We start from the raw sequence: 20,056 nt of genomic DNA on the forward strand, positions 1-20,056 counted from the left end.
ATTGGAGTAGGGTGAGCCCTAAATCCAATGACTGGTGTCCTTATAAAAGTCACAGAGGCAGATAGACACAGAGGGAGACAACCATGTGACAACTTAAGCAGGGGTTGGAATTATGTGTCTTCAAGTTAAGGAACGCCAAGAATGGCCTGCAACCACCAGAAGCTAGGAGGGAGGCCGGGAACAGATACTCTTTGCGGTCTCTAGAAGGAACCAAACTGTTGAAACTCAAAATTTGGATGTGTGGCCTCCAGTACTGTGAGATAATACATTTTCATTGTTTTAAGCCATCCAGTTCTGGTGGGTTGTTATGGCAGCCCTAGGGAATTAACACAAAGATATGGTAGTACACAAGCCCCTGCATGCCTGCTCTAGGAGCAGAGGCTCCAGGAGGCAGAGGGAGGGTCTGGTTCCATCTGGAATCCCTCAAGGACATCATCCTTACTCTTGCCCCAATCACAGAGCCTCACTCTGCCAGCCAGCCACACCTTCCACTGCTCTTCCAGAGCAGCTCCTAGCCTGTGTCTGTGCAAGGTCCTGACGGAAGCAGCAGCCCCGGGCCGACTGTGACTGCTTACTGAAAGGGACCATCACATGGGCCAGGCACAAGGATGAATCCAAGTGCATGTCAAGCTCTGGGAGGTGCCAGGAACTGTGCTGGGCCCTTTCACATACATTCTCCTTTAAACCTCAGGACCAACCAGAGGCAGGAAGGAAAGACAAGCTCTGAGAAAGCATGTGACCTGCTCAGGGTCCCACAGCATGTCCATGGCAGAACCCTGCTCCACATTCAGGCTGTCTGCATGAGGGCTGTTGGGTTCTCGGCACACCCAGTGCCCAATTCCCCCAGGGCTGAAGCACCTGCCCCTCGACAGAACTGTCTCCCACTCGCTCTGCAGCTGTGGATGTCAGGGACCGCAGGCAGTTGGCATCTGCTCTTTGAAAAGGTATTTATCTTTCCACTCACTGAGAGCAAGCGAGAGCCATATAAGGACATGCCCAACGTCAGGTGCACAAGCGTTCCAGAGACAGATGTCATTCATACGCAGGGACCAGACGTGGCCGTTAACTGCCAGGAACACCCCCCTCCACTCCCCCAAGAGCATGGCGAGTACACTGTTGAGCAAGGAGCTCTCAGTTGGGCCACAGGTGTGGGGTTGCCTCTTGCAGCGCCTGGGACAGCCAGCGCTCCATAAACACAGGGCAAGGTGTGGTCTAGCCCCGAGAGCCACTGGAGGTTCTAAGCAGTATTCATGAACAGCCCTATAAGCCTGAAATTTTTGTTTGTTGTCATTCTTTTGTTCTTTTCTTTCTTTCCTTTTTTAACCATTTTGACAATTTATAAGTGTAAAATTTAGTGGCATCAAGGACATTCACAATGTTGTACAACCACCACCACTATCCATTTCCAGAACATTTTCATTATCCCAACCAGAAGCTTTGTACCCACTAAACACTCATTCCCCATCTCCCTTCCCCAATCCCTGATAACCACTATTCTACTTTCTCTATCTGTGTATTTGCCTACTCTAGGTACCTCATATAAGTAGAATTATACAATATTGTCCTTTTGTGTCTGACTTCTTTCATTTAAAATGTTTTCAAGGTTCATCCATAGTTCATTCAATACTTGGCCAATATTATTTGGCCATAAAGAGGAATGGAATGCTGACACATATTGTCTGATGGAACCAAACAGTATGGCGTATGAACAGACCACATTCTGTTTACCCACTCATCAACTGCTGGACACGTGAGTTGTTTCCACCTTTTGGCCGTTGAGAACAGCACTACTATGAATATTAAGCTACAAGTATCTGTTCAAGTCCCTGCTTTCAAGTCTCTTGGGTATAGACCTAGAACTAGGTGTGGATCTACTATGTCATATGGGGATTTTATGTTTAACCACTTGAGGAACCACCAAATTGTCTTCCACAGCAGCTGCAACCATTTGACATTCCCACCAGAAACACATGAAGGTTTCAATTTCTCCACATCCTTGCCAATACTTGCCAAAACTGAAATTTTAGAGGCAGGGAAGAGGCAAGTCCCATAAGAGCCCCAGATATGGCTCCATGGCAAATCCCTGCCATCTGCCAACTTCATTCCTGCCATTGTGTACAGAGCAGCAGAAAGAAGAAGAATGCTGGCTGTAGGGTCAGGAAAATCCAATTTTAGTTCCAGCTCTGTGGCCTGCTGGCTGTGTGACCCTGAATAAATATATCGATTGCTCAGAGCCTCAATTATGTCCACTGTGGGAATGGAGCCAATGCACCAAGGTCGCTTCCCACCAAAGGCAGGGCTGTGAATCTGATGCCAACGGAAGACAGAGAATTTGAGTATTTTCTTAAACTCTGTGGGATGACAGTAGGTGGTGGCAAGAAGAGACTGTTTCGATCTCCCTTGATAAACCTTTCATGATAATGTTTGGAAAGGACTAGAATACTTTTCCCTTCAACCTCCTCCTCTTTCCCTGCCTTCGAATGGAGAATCCAAAATACAGGAAAAAGTAGAAACATGAGGAATGGGGAAAAAAAATATCTAGATGAACTACCGAAGGCAACCTTAGCATCACATAATTAATGAACACACACACACACACACACACGCTCATCCCTCACTGTAGACGAAAAAGTTTGCCCAAATCTCTATGTCCCCAGATCCATGTTAGCCAGAATAATCTTGAACTCCTGACCTCAGGTGATATGCCCACCTTGGCCTCCCAAGTGCTGGGATTACAGGTGTGAGCCACCGCATTCAGCCCCAGCCTCACTACTCTTAAAAACATAGAGACTGAGGGATAGGCAAAGATTTCAACATGATAAGGAATATCTCCAATTAGGAGCTACTTTATCCGTTTGTTTGTTTGTTTTTTGAGATGGAGTCTCGCTCTGTTGCCCAAACTGGAGTGCAGTGGTGCAATCTTGGCTCACTGCAACCTCTGCCTCTGGGTTCAAGCAATTCTCCTGCCTCAGTCTCCCAAGTAGCTGGGATTACAGACACGTGCCACCACGCCCAGCTAATTTTTTGTATTTTTAGTAGAGACGAGGTTTCACTATGTTAGCCAAGATGGTCTCGATCTTCTGACCTTGTGATCTGCCTGCCTTGGCCTCCGAAAGTGCTGGGGTTCTGCCAAGCCCAGTAACCACCCCTGAGCCATATGACCAGGTAAGAGTACACCCAGGACACTGGTGATGTGATGGAAACCACCACTCCACACCTCCTGCAAGAGTCTGCAGCGGTGTCACCCACAGGGTCCTGGACAAATGGGCTTCGCATGAGTCAGTGCCAAGAAGACCTCCAGGCACAACCATTTTTGCACACACAAATGCCTCCTTCAAACCAGGCTGCAGGGAGGCTCCTCTCAAGCCTTGAAAACATGAAGTGTTCCTTCTGGGGTGTGCCCGGGACAGATTTTCCCACTTACAAGGAAAAAAAAAAGGTTTTACAAAATGCTTAGATTCCAAAAGCCTATTTAACTCCAAAATAGGCCTGTTGTGTGGTGAACTATCAAAAGCAGCACTTTAACATAAAGCTCAGGGCCAGGTGACCTAAATTTGAATCTGTTAGCCATGGGACCTTGAGGAAGTAAGGCCTCTGTGGGACTATTTTCTCATCTGTACAATAGAGTTCATTACAGAGGATTGTTGTGGGATGAAGTGAGCCTCTGGTATTCAATAAGTTCCCCAACAAGCACAGGTGCTGTAGCTGGTAGGCCTAGCAGGACAAAACTCAGAAATTCAGCTGTGTGGTGGATCATGTTTTGTTAGTGGGCTAGCCCGGGAACCTAACCATGTGGACAGGCATTCTCATGGAAAGCAGCCTTTCGCAGTGCCCACTGTGTGTCAGCTGGAAACGCCCCACACCAGCCGGCACTTTACACACACTGAATTAAATCTGGCCACACCCAGCCTAGGAGACCACAAAGGCAGAAGTCAAGCAAAGATATCCAGGGTGAAGGTGGGACCCTTCCCAGTGGCAGGAACAAACCTGCAACCTGCAGGTTCAGGTTCCATTTTTGTAAAAAAGCAAAAATAAAACATGTTTATAGCTAGGAATAATGTACTTTCATTTTAAATATTTTTAAACCATTTGACTTTTTAAAAAATTTTATTGTGATAAGCATAGTAACATATGACCTCCCCCTTACCAAAACTTAAGTGTAAAATATGTTATTGTTGATTATAAGTACAATGTTGTATAGCAGATCCCTAGAGCTTATTCATCTCACTTGACTAAAACATTATGCCCATAGATTACTAACTCCCCATTGCTTCCTCCCCTCAGACCCTGGCAACCACCATTCCACTCTCTGACTCTATGAATTTGACTACTCTAGGTACCTTGTATAAGTGAGATCATGCAGCATTTGTCTTTCTGTGACTGTTCTATTTCATGTAACATCATGTCCTACAGGTTCATCCATGTTATTCCACATGGCAAGATTTCCTTTTTTGTTTGGTGTTTTAGAGACAGGGTCTCACTATGCTGCCCAGGCTGGAGTGCAGTAGCTATTAACAGGCGAGATCATAGCACACCATAGCCCCAAACTCCTGAGCTCAAGTGATCCTCCCAAGTAGCTGGGATTGCAAGCCTGTGCTACCCTACCCAGTTTAGGATTTTCTTCTTTTTTATGACTGAATACTATTTTGTTGAATTCCACATTTTCTTTACCCACTCATCAGCTGATGGATATTTTTTAATTATTTGATTTTTTAACTTATCTTTGTTAATTTCCCATGAACACATACTACTTACAAATTTTTTCGCCAGGCACAGTGGCTCACACCTATAATCCCAGCACTTTGGGAGGCCGAGGTGGGTGGATCACGAGGTCAGATGGAGACCATCCTGGCTAACACGGTGAAACCTCGTCTCTACTAAAAATACAAAAAAATTAGCCGGGTGTGGTGGCGGGCACCTGTAGTCCCAGCTACTCGGGAGGTTAAGGCAGGAGAATGGCATGAACCTGGGAGGCAGAGCTTGTAGTGAGCCGAGATCGCACCACTGCACTCCAGCCTGGGCAAGAGAGCAAGACTCTGTCTCAAAAAAAAAAAAAAAATTTTAAGCACATTTATAAAAACCAGAAAAAGTAACAAAAAATAAAAAATTTAACTTGGTATTAAAGAAAGGGGCCTCCTGCAGGCCAGGCGCAGTTGCTCACGCCTGTAATCCCAGCACTTTGGGAGGCCCAGGCAGACGGATCACGAGGTCAGAAGATCGAGACCATTCTGGCTAACACGGTGACACCCCGCCTCTACTAAAACTACAAAAAAATTAGCCGGGTGTGGTGGTGGGCACCTGTAGTCCCAGCTACTCAGGAGGCTGAGGCAGGAGATTGGCATGAACCCAGGGGGCGGAGCTTGCAGTGAGCAGAGATCGCGCCACAGCACTCCAGCCTGAGCGACAGTGTGAGACTCCGTTTCGGACCAAAAAAAAAAAAAAAAAGAAAAAGAAAGGGGCCTCCTGCTTGTTCTTTCTGACTCCCCCTCAATCTCAATCCCCGTGGCCTTCAATAAATCAACCCCTTGGCCTCACTTTATCTTCCATGTAATCTAGAACACAGATCACAAGATTAAGAGTATGATTATTGGCCCGGCGCGGTGGCTCAAGCCTGTAATCCCAGCACTTTGGGAGGCCGAGACGGGCGGATCACAAGGTCAGGAGACCGAGACCATCCTGGCTAACACGGTAAAACCCCGTCTCTACTAAAAATACAAAAAAAACTAGCTGGGCGAGGTGGCGGGCGCCTGTAGTCCCAGCTACTCGGGAGGCTGAGGCAGGAGAATGGCATGAACCCAGGAGGCGGAGCTTGCAGTGAGCTGAGATCCGGCCACTGCACTCCAGCCTGGGCTACAGAGCGAGACTCCGTCTCAAAAAAAAAAAAAAAAAAGAGTATGATTATTTACCATATTACAGCTAATTCACAAATGGCCTTAAAATTCTCAAAGCATGTTGAATGCAACTCCTCCTTAGTCACCCAGCCCTAAGTTAATAATTAAGCACTCAGCCAGGCATGGTGGTTCATGTCTGTAATCCCAGCATTCTGGGAGGCCAAGGTGGGAGGATCACGAGGTCAGGAGATGGAGACCTTCCTGGCTAACACAGTGAAACCCCATCTCTACTAAATATACAAAAAATTAGCCAGGCGTGGTGGCTCGTGCCTGTAGTCCCAGCTATTTGGGAGGCTGAGGCAGAAGAATCGCTTGAACCCAGGAGGCAGGAATTGCAGTGAGCCGAGATCACACCACTGCACTCCGGCCAGAGAGAGTGAGACTCCATCTCAAAAAACTAATAATAATAATTAAGCACCTTTAAATTGGTGAATATGGAAATGTACAGCACAGCATCGTAAGCACCACTGCACACAAAATTGACCCCGGCCTGAAAATGGATTTCCTAAGTCACTTGCTCATGGAGCACTTTCTCATCGAAAGTTAATTAGCCTAATGAGGGCAAGTGTGACTTTGTGAATGCCAGACTGACTTTCTGATCTGAGTCAGCCACCCAGGAGGCTGCCCATGTCATCCTCCTGGATTCATTTCCTGGAGCACCAAAAAGGCCGACCAAGGGGACAGAACTACAGGAGGCCATGTGCCCTGTGCCTTCCCTGCTACTATCTGCTAGGAGTCAGCACACATTCCAAAGGCCACCGAGAGCCAGGACACTTACCCGCCACCTTTTCCTGGAGCTGGCCCCAGAACCTCTGCAGGAAAGGGGGCCCTCTGGCAGACAGAGTCACAGGTGAGCCTCTCTGGCTCCTTCCAGACCACAGAAGGCCCAGGTGGGCAGAAGAAGGCTGTGCCTTACCAACCCTCATACCCATGACTGATGAATACCTGCTCTGTGCCTGACCAGGACAACAGCAGCTCATGATTGTACTTGATAGATCATAAAGCCACCCTCCCAGCCACAGTCTCTCTGAATCCACACAGCAGCCTTGAGAGGGACCACTGCTACTGTCACCAGGTGGGTATTGGAACCAAGGCACAGAAAGGTGCTCTTGTGGCTGGGCGCAGTGGCTCACACCTATAGTCCCAGCACTTTGGGAGGCCGAGGCAGGCAGATCACTTGAGGCCAAGAATTTAAGACCAGCCTGGAGAACATAGTAAAACCCCATCTCCACTAAAAATACAAAAATTAGTGGGACGTGGTGGTGCGCGCCTGTAGTCCCAGCTACTCAGGAGGCTGAGGCAAGAAAATCGCTTGAACCTGGAAGGTGGAGGCTGCAGTGAGCCAAGTTCACGCCACTGCACTCCAGCCTGGGTGACAGAGCGAGATTCTGTCTCAAAAAAAAAAAAAGAAGAAGAAGGGGAAGGGGAAGGGGAAGAAGAGGAAGAATAAGAAGGAGGAGGAGGAGGAGGAAAGAAAAAAAAGAAAGATGCAACTATCAGTGGTCACTTACCTTGGAAATGGGACAACTGATGGCCCTAAACCCTCCTAGTTCAGTTGTCTTTTGTTGTTTCTCATCCAGAGGCAAACCAAAGTCAAAATTTACTGGCCCAGAAACACCTAAATGTCTATAAATGGACAAATGAAGAAAGAAAATGTAGTGTATGCCTACAAGGAACCATTAGTCAGTCTTAAAAAGAAAAGACAGCTAGCTGTTGCAATGGTTCACGCCAGTAATCTCAACACTTTGGGAGGCTGAGGTGGGTGGATCGCTTGAGCTCAGGAGTTCAAGACAAGCCTGGACAACATGGCAAAACCCTATCTCTGCAAAAAAATACAAAAATTATCCAGACATGGTGGTGCATGCCTGTAGTCCCAGCTACTTGGGAGGCTGAGGCAAGAGGATCACTTGAGCCTAGGAGTTCGAGGCTGCAGTAAGCTGTGTTGGTGTCACTGCACAAGTGACAGAGAGAGACCCTGTTTCAAAAATAAAAATGTTTAAAACGGTACATTTTATATTATGTATATTTTACCACAAAAAAAAGGAATGAAGTACTGATCCATGATATGACATGGTTGAACCTTGAAAACATTATGTTATGTGAAAGAAACCAAACACAAAAGGCCAAACATGCTGGGTGCAGTGGCTCACGCCTATACTCCCAGCACTTTGGGAGGCCGAGGTGAGCGGATCACAAGGTCAAGAGATCGAGACCATCCTGGCTAACACAGTGAAACCCTGTCTCTACTAAAAATACAAAAAAACTAGCCGGGTGTGGTGGCGGGCACCTGTAGTCCCAGCTACTCAGGAGGCTGAGGCAGGAGAACGGCGTGAACCCGGGAGGCGGAGCTTGCAGTGAGCCGAGATTGTGCTACTGCACTCCAGCCTGGGCGACAATGCGAGATTCTCCCTCCAAAAAAAAACAAAAAAAAACAAAAAAAAACCAGACAATCGCACATCTCTGCCTTCTTTCCTGTTCTGTCCAAAGCCTCATCTGGTGCCTCTCTTTTTCCACTGGGCTTCCAGAGACCCTTCCTGTCCTCTCCTACACACCACATCTGCTGGAATCTACTGCATTTTCTCTCTGCATCTCCAGCCTTAACATGGCCAGAAACTTGGAATCCTTCTGGGTTATTCCAAGCACCTAGGCAAGACTATAGTGAGAGTAGAAATAAACTGGCAATCCACCACCTGGCGAGCAGGAAGGCCCAGCCCTGAGACCTCACTGTTTGCTTTTTGGGGGAATCCTGGCCATCCCAGAGGCCAAGTAGTCCACTTCTACTTTTCCAGGTATGACTTACTATCACCCCTTCCCCACAGACCACCTCCCCCAAGTTTTCTTTCATCCAGAGATTTAATTAAATCCCTCTTTCAAATTTAGAACCAAGTTAGGCAACCTGAGGGAACGTAAAAAGGGTTAATTCAGTGTCCCCAGGCACCCCACCAGCTGGCTGGGACACCCAGGCCCTGGGAGCTAAATCAAGAGGACAGCAATGCAGGTCTAATTCTAGATGGTCTGAGAAGTTCAAGGGATGTGTCTCTATCTAGATGAAGAACCCAGGTTCAGCTGCTCCGGACATGCCCTCTTAGGCCCCCGGGGAACGCAGGCCCTATGACTCCTGCTCAGGGGACCTGAGTCAGAGATTCCCACACTGGGCCCACCTGCATAACCTCTTAATCCTCTTAGCCCACTGGCCACAGGCCCTTCTGCTCCTTCAGCCCAGAAGAGCACAGAGACAGCAAGGAAGGCGGGCACCCCCAGAGGACGCAGCCACGAGTTCCAGCCTCCTCCTCCCCAACCTGGCTTCCTGTTGCCCTATCCTGAGGTCAGCTCTGGGCCCCTGCTCCTTCTTTAATGAGTCAGAGAACAAGGAAAGAGCAAAAGTGAGCAGGCACAGGGAAAGATGGAGACTAAGCTGGCCCTGGCTGAAGGTGAGCGAGGCCCCTCCTCCAGGACAAGCTGCTAGGAACTCTGCTCTTTTTTTAAAAATCCCCTGCCCCACCCCCTAACAGAAAGGAGGCCATAAACAGGGACCTGCTTGACCAGCTGTCACCCAGGCAGTCTGAACGTCATTCTCCCTTAAAGGGAGAAAAAGGCAGCAACTCTCAAGTAAGACTCCTAAACCCCCCAGGACCACACCCCAGAGGCCTAGCTAGACCCCACTCCTGCTCTCTAACCTCCAGCCTACAGGTGCATGCCTGGACAACTTCACAAGTAGGTCCGAATTTGGCCTCAAAGTCACATAAACAGATGTGATCCCAGAGCATGCAATCCTGTCTTGGTGAATCTGCTCTAAGTCCATGCATCCGTTTGGCCTCTTTGAAAAGGAACAAACAGAAGAGGAATTCTGTTTTCCTCTTGGAAAAAAGAAAAGGAAAAAAAAAAAAAAAAAAACCCACACAAACCCAAATGGAAAGGTACTTTGTACTGCTTAAACTCAACCACATCAGGAAATACTGATGTTTTAAAACAACAGCACAGGCTGTGTAACAGAACATGACCGAATACAAGCATGAACATGAGGGATCAGGTCTAGAGTCCAGTCAGCAGTTAACTCCCTGTGCGGTGAGGCCTAAGTCATGACGTCTCTGAGTCTTAGGGTCCCCATCTGTGAGACACAACAAATGAAAGCACTGGGGGCCACACCATGACTTCTCTGAGCCTCAGCTTCCTCACCTGTAAAATGGGCACAGCAACATTTGTGAGAGTCCTGTGAAGCACAATGGGCAGAAGTATGCCATGCACTGTGGTGTCTTAGATAAAAGGTGGGTAAGCGGGAAAGGCCCCTCCTCTCTGTACCTCCAGCCACTGCCTCTGCAAGAACAATCCACAGACACTGGATCGCCACCATACCACTGCGCCTGGCACCAGCAACTCAAACACAAATAGCTGAGATCCCCTCAGCCTGAGAAGCAGCTGGGATAGACCAGGGATGCCTCTGGTTTGGAGGCTTCCCAGGTGAGGGAAGAGCAGCCGTCTCCTGGAGCAGGAATCTTAAGCACCAGAAAAGCCCATAACACAGAGTCGATAAGGCTGGGTATGGTATGGAGCCACTGGCCTGAACCCTGCAAACTCCAGTCCTACAGCTCCCAGGCCACCAAGACAAACCTGAGTGAGCTGCATGTCCCAGATTTTATAAGCCGGCCTCCAGTTCACTAGCTGTGTCCTTGAGTCTTAATCCCGCTCCACCGCCAACACCCCACACCCAGCCCTGTGATCTTAGGGTTTCAGGGAAATGGAAAGTCATTCCTCTTTGTGGAAAGGTCAAACCCTTGGGCTCGGTTTTTTCCAATGCTCCTTCTGGCTCTCCTATTTGTTTGATTCTAAATTCCTTTATCCCCTCTGCTGGAAAGTCAGACAGAACATTCCTCAGGAAAGAGAACTTTTAGCGGGGGTGTGGTGGGGAGGAATAACTGAGGTAAAATGAAAAATGGGTGAAATCAGGTACTATAAAAGAGTGCACAACAAACTGCACCGGTCAGCAGTCATTACCATGAACTCACAATGCTTTGGTGAGTCACCCAAGGCTGGGAACTGAAATCAAACTAACACTCTCTATCACAGTACAGGACAGGAGCTCAGCTGCATACTAATGGCAAGAATCCACTAAACGCATCCCTTGCTACTCCCAGCAGCAAATGCATAAGCTACTTCACACTCAAATATAAATTAGTGAGCTATTTTCCTTGCTGGGTTAATACAAATCGTGCTCTGGACCAATTAAGTAAGCCATTTCAAAACTTTGCTTCAGCATATTGGAAAATGTCCCGCTTAGGGGAAGAATGAAGTCTCGGGTGATGCATGCCCAATTGATGGCGAAATAGGTGAGAGTGCTTTCAGAATTATTGAGGATTTTGTTATTAATGGTGTTTCAGTGTTGGCTTCTTAAACACATCAAACAAATTTCCTTTAAACTAGTAGTTCCTGACTGCCATGGGGAAGGCTGCAGGCCTCCCACCTCCCAGATGGTTCAACCACAATAAACGTTTGGCCTGTCAGATGCACAACATTGACGAACTAATTGAAATATGCTGCAACAAGCAAATCCAAAATAAATGTGGAATAATTGTTTCCTTACATGATAACCCGCTGAAGTGCCTCCACGTCTGGCCACCCCTGCTGACTGAATGTTCCCCCTGCTCTGTGAGCCTCACTTATGTGTGGTTTTCAAGGGATTTAAATGCTTCTTTCCAGTGTGATTACCCACATGGGAAAAATTCTAATTGCAAAAAATGTTGAGTTTTTCTCCCTCTTATGAAAAAAAAAAAAAAAAAAAAAAGCAAGTGAAAAGTCAACTGTTATAAAGTACCAAGGAAAGCAATTAAATGGGCCCTTCAGTGTGAGAGAGAGATTGTCCTCCTGTTCTCCAGAGCACCATGGCCAAGCCAGCGTTAACCACGCATCCACACCTGCGGGGAAGCCCTGCCTGTCAGACAACCTCACGCCACTGATGGAAGCTGGGAATGGCCACCTATTTCTACCCTGACACACACATCCCTATCCCCCTTCCCCCTCCCTCCCTTCCTCCAAGGGGCTGTCTAGAGAGACAGCAGAGGGTGGAGGCCAGCAGTACCACAACCAGGCCCCCCACAGGCTCACGACCTCATGCAGGACACTGGTGCCCAGTGAGCCCTCCCTAAGGGGCCGGGAAGCCGAAGGGCCTGATTCTAATCCCAGGAGGACAACGGAAGCAAAGTGCGGGCCGGGAGCGGTGGCTCACGCCTGTAATCCCAGCACTTTGGGAGGCCGAGGTGGGCAGATCATGAGGTCAGGAGATAGAGATCATCCTGGCTAACACGGTGAAACCCATCTTTACTAAAAATACAAAAAATTAGCTGGGTGAGGTGGCGGGCACCTGTAGTCCCAGCTACTCGGGAGGCTGAGGCAGGAGAATGGTGTGAACCCGGGAGGCGGAGCTTGCAGTGAGCCGAGATCATGCCACTGCACTCCAGCCTGGGTGACAGTGCAAGACTCCCTCTCAAAAAAAAAAAAAGAAGCAAAGTGCACAGCCCTGCTCCATGGCACAGCCTGTGCCTCAGACTTGGGAGGGAAGCCCCCCAGCTGCCAAAAGATAAAATTCAGGCCCTCCCCAGGAATCACCTCTCAAACGGAAATAAACAGCTCTGCAGAGGAGAAACAGTAATAATCTGTATGACTTAGGTACCAATTCTTAAGAGGGCACACAATAGGCAAAAGACTTGGGAAAGGTTCCTCTGAGAGAGCCCAGGCATAAGAAGGCCACAATTTGAGGCATGGGGGCCCCAGGAACCCCCCACTTTGGCCTGAAACACCTCCGTAAGAGGATTATTCCTTTGGGCGAAGGATTGGTCTCAGCTCCTCTTAAGAAAGGCCACGTCTGTTGCAGGGCTGCCGCCAGAACCCTCGGCATGAAAGTACAGAGTCCCTCCTACCTGTAGACCTGAGCAGAGAGAGATGGGCACCATTCTGCTGGCAGCAGCCCTTCTAGAAGAAGCTACAGGAGGGCTGAGGGAGGACAGCTTGTCTTTCTCTCGCACCTAAGACAAGCAAACACAAGAATCTGCCCACAGCCTCATCCCGCAGCTCCAGCCTTCATCCATTAAGTACCATCAGCATGGTGCCCTGAGCTAGGCTGGATACACCATGGGGGCTGACATGAGGCCAAAGGTGGCAGATCCTCACTATCCATGGATTCCATATTTGTGAATTAACCTACTCACTAAAATGTATCTATAGCCCCAAAATCAATGCTCATGGTGCTTTCAAATTCATTTTCGAATCTGTGCAGACTGGCAAAAAATTTAAGTTGCCTGATGGCACATTCCCTGCTGAGGTTGAAGGAGGGGACATTATATTCCCATCTCAGCTCTCCTAATGGAAACAAGGGTCCTTTTTGTGGTCTGTCCAGTGCCATATTTTTGGCACTTGTGTGCTCTGTGTTGGTGATTTTGCTGTTTGGAATGGCCCCCAATCATAGTGCTGAGGTGCAGTCTAGTTCTTGGGTGCAAGATGGTTATGACATGCAGAGAAAATCTGTATGTTAGAGAAGCTTCATTCAGGCATGAGTCACAGTGTTGATGGCCAGGAGTTTAATGTTAATGAATCAATAATACATATTAAATAGGGTGTCTTTTTTGTTGTTGTTTTGAGACAGAGTCTCACTCTGTCACCAGGCCAGAGTGCAGTGGCACGATCTTGGCTCACTGCAACCTCCACCTCCTCGGTTCAAGCAATTCTCCTGCCTCAGCCTCCTGAGTAGCTGAGACTACAGATGCACACCATCACACCCAGCTAATTTTTGTATTTTTAGTAGAGACGGGGTTTCACCATGTTGACCAGGATGGTCTCGATCTCTTGACCTCATTATCCACTCACCTTGGCCTCCCAAAGTGCTGGGATTACAGGCATGAGCCACCGCGCCAGACCTCTTTCAACAGAAACATACAACATAAGATTACATATGGATTGGTTAAAGAAAATGTTGTGCCCACAGGCTCAAAGAAGCCTAATCCTGTGTTTTCCCTAAGAGCGGTGGTTCAGTGTTCACTAACTCAGTGTTTTAAGCGGGACTTTATAGAACATAACTATGTTAGCCAGCGTGGTGCACATGTCTGTAGTCCCAGCTACTCAGGAGGCTGAGGCAGGAGGATCATTCGGCCCAGGAGTTTGAGGCTGCAGTGAGCAATGATTACGCCACTGCACTCCAGCCTGGGAGACAGAGAGAGACCCTGTCTCAAAAAATAAGAAAAAAAAGAACCTAACTATGGCCAACAATATGAATCAAATGACTATGCATACATGTATGCATAGTCAGGATATACTTTCCTCAGACAGAGCTATTCCAGCCTGCAGTCATGTGCTCCTAAGGCTGCAGGTTGGCATGTCCACACCCAACAAGGAGTCTGAGCTGTCAGCTTCTGCTCCAAGACTGGAATCAGCCTCAAGGTCTCTTGGGTCCTCCCGCTGCTCTGATAACACTCTGCCTTTTCCCTGGACCCATGACTCCCACTGACGTCCCTGATCATGACCTCTGATCTTTCTGACTAGCCGGGTCTTAATAAGACCCCTTTCCACAATAGAGATAAGGGACTGCAGGGGCAAGGGCACTCAAGGAAAAGCTTTGTGAAGGATGGGGAACTTCAACAAGGAGAGTGTGAAACTCATCTTTCCAGGCTCTCTCTCCAAGGCTGTCTTGGGTTTTTGATTTGTCTATTACTGGAACCCTGCCTGTTAGTTTATTTCCTGTGTCCTCTGGCAAGGGCAGTTGTTAATATAATTTGACCAGGTGCAATGGCTTACACCTGTAATCCCAACACTTAGAGAGGCCCAGGCAAGAGGACTGCTTGAACCTGGGAGTTCCAGACCAGTCTGGGCAACACAGCAAGACATCGTCTCTACTAAAAATATCGTTCTATCATAAAGATACAGGCATGCGTATGTTCACTGAAGCGCTATTTGCAATAGCAAAGACATAGAATCAACCTAAATGCCCCATCAATGGTAAACTGGAAAAGAAAATGTGGTATATATACACATAGTATAGAATACTATACAGTCATAAAAAAGAATGAGATCATGTCCTTTGCAGGAACATGGATGCAATTGGAGGCCATTATTCTTAGCAAACTAATGAAGGAACAGAAAACCAAACACCACAAGTTCTCACTTATAAGTGGGAGCTAAAGTGGGAGCTAAAGGTGAGAACATATGGACACACAGAGGAGGGCAACACACACTGGGACCTATTGGAGGGTGAAGGGTGGGAGGAGGGAAAGGATCAGGAAAAATAACTAATGGGTACTAGGTTTAGGTACTAATGGGTACTAGTACCTGAGTGACAAAATGATCTGTATAACAAGCCTTCATGACACAAGTCTACCGATGCAACAAACCTGCACTTGTATCCCTGAACTTAAAAGTTAACAGCTGGACGCGGTGCCTCACGCCTGTAATCCCAGCACTTTGGGAGGCTCAGGGCAGATCACCTGAGGTCAGGAGTTCAAGATCAGCCTGGCCAACATGGCGAAAACCTGTCTCTACTAAAAATACAAAAATTAGCCGGGCATGGTGGTGGGCGCCTGTAATCCCAGCTACTTGGGAGGTTGAGGTAGGATAATCGCTTGAACCTGGGAGACGGAGGTTGCAGTGAGCCAAGATCACACTATTGCACTCCAGCCTGGGCAACAAGAGCGAAACTCCATCTAAAAATAATAATTTTTTAAAAAATAAAAGTTAAAAAAAAAAAGAGTAATTTAAGCAAATGCCAGCATGCCCCTCCTAACAGCACTCGTCATGTGTTTGACCATAAATGTTTAGCAGAGGTTTGCCCTGGTGTTGCCAGACTGGGCGTGAGGAGGTCAGTACTCCATACTCATTTTACAGGAATCAAGGACCCACGTACAGAGCGTCACTTTAAAAAAAGAACACTAAACTGGTAATCAGGGACTTGGGTTCCAGGCTAGCAGAGAGGTCTTGCCCAAATCACTTCTATTCTTCCAGCCTCTGCCTCTCATCCTCAATAGGGTGCAGGCCCTCCCAGCTCCAGTGCTCTGGGATCCTCCATCAAGGATACACAAGATTTGAAGAAGGCATCACCAGGCTCCCCACTTTAGTATCTGGACCAATTCTCTCCTTTCCCACCAGAAGACCTGTCTTGCAGGGCCATCACGATAACCACAGATTTTAGAATGTAAGTCCTACACACCTTTACAGTTGCTGTGGACTATCAAAACTACCCATTCTTCAAGGCTTCCTTCAAGTCCCACTTCTTTCAGGAAGTCAACCCTGACTGCCTTACCCAGAAAGGGCATCTACCCCTCTGACCTCTACCTTCAACAACTCTTATCACACATACCTTTTGTTATCTGTGGACTCATCTCCCTAACCACACTGTGAGTTAGTGTGTTAGGTACAATGTTACCTTTTTATTTTTACTTATTTTTTCTTTTAGAGACAGGGTCTCACTCTGCTGCCCAGACTGGAGTGCACTGGCACAAGCTTATATAACTCACTGCAGCCTCACACTCCTAGGCTAAAGGGATCCTCCCACCTCAGCTGCAGGTGCACACCACCATGCCCAGCGAGCAATGTTACTTACTATATTCAATTCTCTTACCCATACAGTTTTCCAGAAACCTTTTGTGATAACTTTATAAAGAGCATATAGAGAGAGATTTACACATAAACACACACACAGAAAAAAGAGTCCAGAAATAAATATGCTGATGTTGAGGGCAAGTGAATATAGTTGCTAGACAGAATATCACATTGTGTGCTGAGCAGCCTGGAAGCCAAGGAGAAGAGGAGAAACATAATCAGTTGGAAAGATAGTGTGGTATAGAAAGAGCCACACATAGTGTGGCAAAGAAGCAGAACTGAGTACAAATCCAGGGAAACTTGGGCAAGTTAGCTGACCTCTCTGTGTGTCTTAACTTCTTTCTCTGGAAAAAAAGCAGCAGAATACAACCTACCCTGCAGGGTGTGTCAGGGAGGCCCAAGCACACACTGCATGGTGCAAAGTATACAAACAAAACATGTTTTCCTTCCCCACTTTCCTTTTCATTATCAAAGGAGAAAGCAACCTAGTTTCCTGGGGGAAGGAAAAGTTTGCCTGGCCCTAAATTCTAAAAGAAATTTTTAATATGGGTCACTGTAGGAAGCCTTTAGAAAAGGGGGAAATGCCTCAGATTATGGTTTTAGAGTAAACCAGATGAGGATTTGCCATGGCTCTATTTGATAACATTCCAGGGTACCCAGTAAAAGCTTAATAAACATCAACCAAATGACCTACAGAGAAGCTGGGCAAAGACCACTTATCCGCATCTGTGTTTGGAGGCAGGGAGTCCTGTTAAGCAGCTTTCAGGGTGACTATCTGCAAAGGGATTGATCTCATCTAAGCAAAGTTGAGAACTGGCATACAAGAACCCAATGGCTCGTTTTGGATTGACCTTGCGGTCATAAGCAGTGGCTCCTCCTGCCTATGGCCAAAGACACTGGAGCAATACCACTACGTTTACTTTAAAGAGCACATGGCCCCCAACATCTTTTCCATAAACAGCAAAGCAGTGATCTCGAAGTACCAGACGTTTCCTCTGCTAATCTCTACAGATAACTGCACATCCTCTGTGACTGGTCTTCTCGAAGACCAAGTTGGAAAGACTAACTGGATGGGCTGGTTAGGAGAGCATCTATCTACTTGGTGTTAAAACAGGCCTCTAGACACGAAGGAAGGCAATGGGTCCCCATAACAGAGAATGTATAAGCAATCGACTCTGGACAAGAAGGGCTATCAGTGCTCATCTATGCCAACCCTCTCACTATTTTCCTAAGTGCCTTACTGTGCAGCGAAGCATTGGGGACGCAGAGAAACATGAAGCAGCATTGACCGCCCAGGAGCTCACGGTCTAGTGGGGGGCACATGTAAATAGATAAGGGCCATTCTGTGTGGCAGGCAAGTCAGACTAGGGTGGTTCGAAAATCAGAAGGGGGACCAGTTCCACCTGTGAAGGCCAAGACTGGGTCTCAACCAGTGAAGAGTTGAAGGTACCTGGGGAGATGGAGGGCAAGGGAGCACCAAGTCTTTGAAAGCCTCTAGGTAGCCTGAGAGGACTGCAGCTTAGAGTATGAATGAAATGCTAGCAGAGGAGGCAGAAAAGGTAGACAGGACCCAGATCCCAAGGGGCCTTAGATACGCAAAGGAATTCTTTCAGATTCCATAAGGTGCAACCACAACCAAGAGAAATCAAGCGACGTAGTTAAGCTCCTACAGCAAGTTATGGGGAAAAGCCAGGCCTGGAACCCCAGTCCCCTTCTCCCCTTTCCCGCAGTCCCCTTCTCTCCCCTACTGCCTCCCATGCCTGAGCAGCTGGAGAAGGCCAGGAGAGAGAATGGCCCATTCAACACTCACTACCCAGATCTAGAATCTAGAGTCTGTGCCTGGCCATCTTCAGGGCAGAGGATGTACTGTCCTGTTCACTTGGCAAGCCACTCCTTACAAGAAAAACAGTCCTTCCTAGCTCACTGTGTTTCTCTCTGCAGTGGGAGAGGGCTGGAAGTCCATTCCAACCACAGAATACAGTCTCTTCACGGAAGAAAAATAATTTAACAGCAACAGTCCAGGAACCAGAAAAGCTAGGGTTCCAGAGGCAAGCCTTGGAAGGGCCTTCTGCTCCACGGAGACACTGACTGCACGCAGGGTACTGACCAGAGCAGGGGACCAGAGATGAATCAACTCCAGCCCTGGAGCTCACCGTCCAGCAGGGGAGATAAGGCAGATGGAAAAGTAACTATAAAATAAGGCAGACGTCGATAAGAGTTACACAGGAGATACAGATAGCAGGCAGTGGGAGTTCAGAGCAGAGAGGAGTCTGGGGGATGGGTGTCAGAGAAGATTCAGATGAAGGGGAGCACTTACTGCCTTCCCTCCAGAAGTGGGGGGTCTATCAGCAGCTCTGGTCACTCCCAGATGGGGGCCGGGGAGAGAGCTGGTCGTGAACAAAGACAGATGTTGCAGTGAGGTCTCCTTTGAAGAATCCAGATTCTGGGTGGGGGAGGCAGGTAGGCCAGGGTGTTTGCAGAGGCGCCCAGCCCACACTTCAGAGGGAGGGAGAGGAGTGCAGGATGCCTGCAGGAGCAAGTCGGTGGAAAGGGGACAAGCCTGGAGGACTTGCCTTGAAATGACATTTGCACCGCACGCACTATGTTCACCTGGACTGGTCGTTTGGGATTTCTTGCGGGGAGTCAGTGCACACTGGGGCGGGGGACGCTGAACTTTCCCTCTCCCCAAGCCCCCCCCCCCCCCGATCAGCCCTCCCACGGATAAGAAAGGATTCGGGGTGTGAAGAAGACAGAGGCGGCACCCCCATAACAACAGGAAGGGGGCACTGAGGATGGAGACGGGCCACACCCCAACCCTGGGCCCCCGACACGCAGAGGTCACGGCCCGGGCCTGGGGACGTTGAGCTGGAGGCGGGAAGCAGAGGCGGCGGGCCAGGGGGCTCACCTCCGTTTCCTGCCGACAGCCCCTTCCTCGCCCTGGCACCGGCACTGCCCACGCCTGCCCCCCGACCGCTATGACACTTGTCCCTGGCGGGGGTCCCCCATGCGGCCGCGACCGACGGAAATTCGGAAATCAGCGTTTCGGGCACGAATCCGGGGCCGGCGACTCACTGAGGCCATCTCCCGAGCGGGGTTCCCGCACGCCACACCCTCCTCCCTGCCCGGGTCTCCGCTCCCTCCTCCAGCCCCGGCGGCTCGAGGGCGGGCGGGCCGGGGCCTCTCTGGGAGCCGCCGCCCCAGATCCCCAGGTCCCCGGCCCGCGCCCGGCACTGCGGGACTAGCCACGGGCCTGCGGAGCGGCCGCCTGGACGCACTCACCCCGCTCAGCGCGGCCGCGGGCTCCGTCCTCTTCGGCCCCGGGTGGGCCGCCGCCACCTCACGCTGCCTCACGGGGAGCGCCCGCCCAGCGGCCCCGGCCCGGCCGGCTGCGCCCCGCGCGCCCCCGCCGCCTGCTGGACCCGGGCGAGCGGCAGGGCCCCGGCGGGCATTGCTCCCGGGCGTCGCAGGCGGGCGGCGGCGGCGCACGTGCTGGCGGGCGGCTCTCGCTGCGGCGGCCGCGGGCTGAGGAGGAAACGCCGGGCGGGCGGGCGGCCGGGGCCGCCTGGACAGCTCTACGCCGCGGCGCCGCC

At 49.2% G+C, this 20,056-nt stretch overlaps 1 protein-coding gene across 1 annotated transcript in view; it reads right to left on the bottom strand.

Moving 5' to 3' along the window:
- Nucleotides 1–19,423, bottom strand: part of PITPNM2 (phosphatidylinositol transfer protein membrane associated 2) — a 166,606-nt gene extending 147,183 nt beyond the window's left edge. The window contains exon 1 of the mRNA XM_025401014.1: nucleotides 18,784–19,423. The gene's annotated coding sequence lies outside the window, so the exon portion shown is untranslated. The remainder of the gene's footprint in view (nucleotides 1–18,783) is intronic.
- Between the last annotated feature and the right edge of the window lie 633 nt (nucleotides 19,424–20,056).

This window comes from Theropithecus gelada, chromosome 11 (genome assembly GCF_003255815.1).
Source record: "Theropithecus gelada isolate Dixy chromosome 11, Tgel_1.0, whole genome shotgun sequence".
In the NCBI taxonomy this organism is placed as follows: Eukaryota; Metazoa; Chordata; class Mammalia; order Primates; family Cercopithecidae; genus Theropithecus; species Theropithecus gelada.